This window comes from Epinephelus fuscoguttatus, linkage group LG23 (genome assembly GCF_011397635.1).
Source record: "Epinephelus fuscoguttatus linkage group LG23, E.fuscoguttatus.final_Chr_v1".
NCBI classification, from domain to species: domain Eukaryota; kingdom Metazoa; phylum Chordata; class Actinopteri; order Perciformes; family Serranidae; genus Epinephelus; species Epinephelus fuscoguttatus.
In genome coordinates, this window is record NC_064774.1 from 1,698,073 (window position 1) to 1,703,477 (window position 5,405).

The window sequence follows — 5,405 nt, forward strand, 5'->3', positions numbered from 1 at the left end:
ACGGAGGAAACATGAGGACAGACAGTAGAAACATGAGAACAGACAGAGGAAACATGAGGACAGTCAGTAGAAGCATGAGGACAGACAGTAGAAACATGGGGACAGACAGAGGAAACATGAGGACAGACGGAGGAAACATGAGGACAGACAGTAGAAACATGAGGACAGTCAGTAGAAACATGAGGACAGACAGTAGAAACATGGGGACAGACAGTACAAACATGAGGACAGACAGAGGAAACATGAGGACAGCCAGTAGAAACATGGGTACAGACAGTAGAAACATGAGGACAGACAGTAGAAACATGGGGACAGACAGTAGAAACATGAGGACAGACAGTAGAAACATGGGGACAGACAGTAGAAACATGAGGACAGACAGAGGAAACATGAGGACAGCCAGTAGAAACATGGGTACAGACAGTAGAAACACGAGGACAGACAGTAGAAACATGAGGACAGCCAGTAGAAACATGAGGACAGTCAGTAGAAACATGAGGACAGTCAGTAGAAGCATGAGGACAGTCAGTTAAAACACGAGGACAGTCAGTAGAAGCATGAGGACAGACAGTAGAAGTATGAGGACAGTCAGTAGAAACATGAGGACAGACAGTTGAAGCATGAGGACAGTCAGAGGAAACACGAGGACAGACAGTAGAAGCATGAGGACAGTCAATAGAAACATGAGGACAGACAGTAGAAGCATGAGGACAGTCAGAGGAAACACGAGGACAGCCAGTAGAAGCATGAGGACAGTCAGTAGTAGCATGAGGACAGCCAGTAGAAGCATGGGGACAGACAGTAGAAACATGAAGACAGACAGTAGAAACATGGGGACAGACAATAGAAACATGAGGACAGACAGTAGAAGCATGAGGACAGTCAGAGGAAACATGAGGACAGACAGTAGAAACATGAGGACAGATGGAGGAAAAATGGGGACAGACAGTAGAAACATGAGGACAGACAGTAGAAACATGGGAACAGACAGAGGAAACATGGGGACAGACAGTAGAAACACAAGGACAGACAGTAGAAACATGAGGACAGACAGTAGAAACATGGGGACAGACAGAGGAAAAATGGGGACAGACAGTAGAAACATGAGGACAGACAGTAGAAACATGAAGACAGACAGTAGTAACATGGGGACAGACAGTAGAAACATGAGGACAGTTAGTAGAAACATGAGGACAGACAGAGGAAAAATGGGGACAGACAGTAGAAACATGAGGACAGACAGAGGAAACATGAGGACAGCCAGTAGAAACATGGGTACAGACAGTAGAAACATGAGGACAGACAGTAGAAACATGGGGACAGACAGTAGAAACATGAGGACAGACAGAGGAAACATGAGGACAGCCAGTAGAAACATGGGTACAGACAGTAGAAACACGAGGACAGACAGTAGAAACATGAGGACAGCCAGTAGAAACATGAGGACAGTCAGTAGAAGCATGAGGACAGTCAGTTAAAACACGAGGACAGTCAGTAGAACCATGAGGACAGACAGTAGAAGTATGAGGACAGTCAGTAGAAACATGAGGACAGACAGTTGAAGCATGAGGACAGTCAGTAGAAACATGAGGACAGACAGTAGAAACATGGGGACACCCAGTAGAAACATGAGGACAGACAGTAGAAGCATGAGGACAGTCAGAGGAAACATGGGGACACACAGTAGAAGCATGAGGACAGTCAGTAGAAACATGAGGACAGACAGTAGAAACATGGGGACACCCAGTAGAAACATGGGGACAGCCAGTAGAAGCATGAGGACAGACAGTAGAAACATGTGGACAGACAGTAGAAACATGGGGACAGACAGTAGAAACATGAGGACAGTCAGTAGAAACATGAGGACAGACAGTAGAAACATGGGGACAGCCAGTAGAAACATGAGGACAGACAGTAGAAGCATGAGGACAGACAGTAGAAACATGAGGACAGACAGTAGAAACATGGGGACAGACAGTAGAAACATGGGGACAGACAGTAGAAGCATGAAGACAGTCAGTAGAAACATGAAGACAGACAGTAGAAACATGGGGACAGACAGTAGAAACATGAGGACAGTCAGTAGAAACATGGGGACAGTCAGTAGAAACATGGGGACAGACAGTAGAAGCATGAGGACAGTCAGAGGAAACATGGGGATAGACAGTAGAAGCATGAGGACAGATAGTAGAAACATGGGGACAGACAGTAGAAACATGAGGACAGTCAGTAGAAGCATGAGGACAGTCAGTCGAAACATGAGGACAGTCAGTAGAAACATGAGGACAGTCAGTAGAAGCATGGGGACAGTCAGTAGAAACATGTGGACAGTCAGTAGAAACATGGGGACAGACAGTAGAAGCATGAGGACAGACAGTAGAAACATGGGGACAGACAGTAGAAACATGTGGACAGTCAGTAGAAGCATGAGGACAGTCAGTCGAAACATGAGGACAGTCAATAGAAACATGAGGAGAGTCAGTAGAAGCATGGGGACAGTCAGTAGAAACATGTGGACAGTCAGTAGAAACATGGAGACAGACAGTAGAAGCATGAGGACAGTCAGAGGAAACATGGGGACAGACAGTAGAAGCATGAGGATAGTCAGTAGAAACATGAGGACAGATAGTAGAAACATGAGGACAGCCAGTAGAAGCATGATGACAGTCAGTAGAAACATGGGGACAGACAGTAGAAATATGGGGACAGACAGTACCAAAATAAGGACAGCCAGTAGAAACATGGGGACAGCCAGTAGAAACATGACAACAGTGAGTAGAAACATGGGGACAGTCAGTAGAAGCATGAGGACAGACAGTAGAAACATGGGGACAGACAGTAGAAGCATGGGGACAGACAGAGGAAACATGGGGACAGACAGTAGAAACATGAGGACAGACAGTAGAAGCATGAGGATAGTCAGTAGAAACATGAGGACAGTCAGTAGAAACATGGGGACAGCCAGTGGAAATATGGGGACAGACAGTACCAAAATAAGGACAGCCAGTAGAAACATGGGGACAGCCAGTAGAAACATGACAACAGTGAGTATAAACATGGGGACAGACAGAGGAAACATGGGGACAGTCAGTAGAAACACAAGGACAGACAGTAGAAACATGAGGACAGTCAGTAGAAACATGGGGACAGACAGAGCAAACATGGGGACAGACAGAGGAAACATGAGGACAGACAGAGGAAACATGGGGACAGACAGTAGAAGCATGAGGACAGTCAGAGGAAACATGGGGACAGACAGTAGAAGCATGAGGATAGACAGTAGAAACATGAGGACAGACAGTAGAAACATGAGGACAGTTAGTATAAAAGAATAGAAGCAATGAGAAACCAGGAGATAGTAAACTGAAATCAGAAGACAGTCAATAGAAACCAAAAGACAGTTAGTAGAAAACCACAGCCAAAGGAAACCAGTGGCCAACCAGTAGAAACCAGAAGCCAGTCAGAAGAAACAAGAAGACAGTAAAATGAAATCAGAAGACAGTCAATAGAAACCAAAAGACAGTTAGTAGAAAACAACAGCCAAAGGAAACCAGTGGACAGTCAGAAGAAGTTTAAGAAGTAGTGGTAGTAGTAGTAATAGTCACTAGTAGTAGACACTATTAACAGCAGTATCAACAGTAGTCAGTATCGGCTCATAGTACCAGCTGTAGTACAATCCATTGGTGTCATATGTTCAAGTTGTAGTAGTAGTAATACTGGTAGCAGTAGTAGTGCTAGTAGCCATGGTAGTAAAAGTAGTGAATAGTAGCGGGGAATAGTACAAGCTGTAGAACAATCAATTGGGGTCCTAATACCAGTAGTATAAGCAAAAGTACTAGTAGTAATACTGGTAGTAGTAGCAGGAGTAAAAGGACCAATAGTGCTGGTAGCCATGGTACTAGAAATAGTGATAGTTATAATAGTACTAGTAAATTGGTCGTATTATAGTAGCATTTAAAAATAGTAAGCAGTAATAATAGCAATACAGGTTTTTACAAACGAGAGTAGTGATGCGAGTACAAACAGTAAAAGTATTAGTAAAGGTAATAGCACATACATAAGTGAAGTTGTGATAAAAGTAGCCGGAACCCAGAAGGCGTGGTAGTAGTAGTAGTAGTAGTAGTAGCAGTAACATTGGTAGTTTCAGTAGTAGAAGAAGTAGTGGTAGGTATAATAAAGGTAGTAAAAGTATTGGTGGTAGTAGTAGTAGTAGTAGTAACATTGGTAGTTTTAGTAATAGAAGAAGTAGTGGTTGGTATAATACAGGTGGTAAAGGTATTGGTAGAAGTAATAGCAGCAGTAACAATAGTAGTTTCAGTAGTAGAAGAAGTAGTGGTTGGTATAATAAAGGTGGTAAAAGTATTGCTGGTAGTAGTAATAGTGGTAGTAGTAGTAGTAATAGTAGTTTCAGTAGTAGAAGAAGAAGTAGTGGTTGGTATAATAAAGGTGGTAAAACTATTGCTGGTAGTAGTAATAGTGGTGGTAGTAGTAGCAGTTACATTGGTAGTTTCAGTCGTAGAAGAAGTAGTGGTAGGTATAATAAAGGTAGTAATAGTATTGTGGTTGTAGCAGTAGTAGTAGTAGTAGCAGTTATATCGGTAGTTACAGTAGTATAAGAAGTAGTGTTAGGTATAATAAAGGTGGTAAAAGTATTGCTAGTAGTAGTAGTAGTAGTAGCAGCAGCAGCAGTAGTAACAATAGTAGTTTCAGTAGTAGAAGAAGTAGTGGTTGGTATAATAAAGGTGGTAAAAGTATTGCTGGTAGCAGTAATAGTAGTAGTAGTAGCAGTTACATTGGTAGTTTCAGCCGTAGAAGAAGTAGTGGTAGGTATAATAAAGGTAGTAATAGTATTGTGGTAGTAGCAGTAGCAGTAGTAGTAGTAGTAGTAGTAGCAGTTACATCGGTAGTTACAGTAGTATAAGAAGTAGTGTTAGGTATAATAAAGGTGGTAAAAGTATTGCTAGTAGTAGTAGTATCAGCAGCAGCAGCAGCAGCAGCAGTAGTAACAATAGTAGTTTCAGTAGTAGAAGAAGTAGTGGTAGGCATAATAAAGGTGGTAAAAGTATTGCTAGTAGTAGTAGTATCAGCAGCAGCAGCAGCAGCAGCAGTAGTAACAATAGTAGTTTCAGTAGTAGAAGAAGTAGTGGTAGGCATAATAAAGGTGGTAAAAGTATTGCTAGTAGTATTTGGAGTTAAGAAGTAGTAATAATAGTAGCAGTAACAGTAGAGTTGGACCTCGGTAAATATTGCAGTAGTAGTACTTCAGCTGCTGTGACCATGTGTTGACCATGTGCAGATTATTTTTACTGTGTATTTGACAGAGTGCAGTGTCCAGTCTCAGCCTGCAGGGGGAGACAGGCGGCTGTTTGTGTGATGACATGTAGGAGAGACTGTGATCAACATGA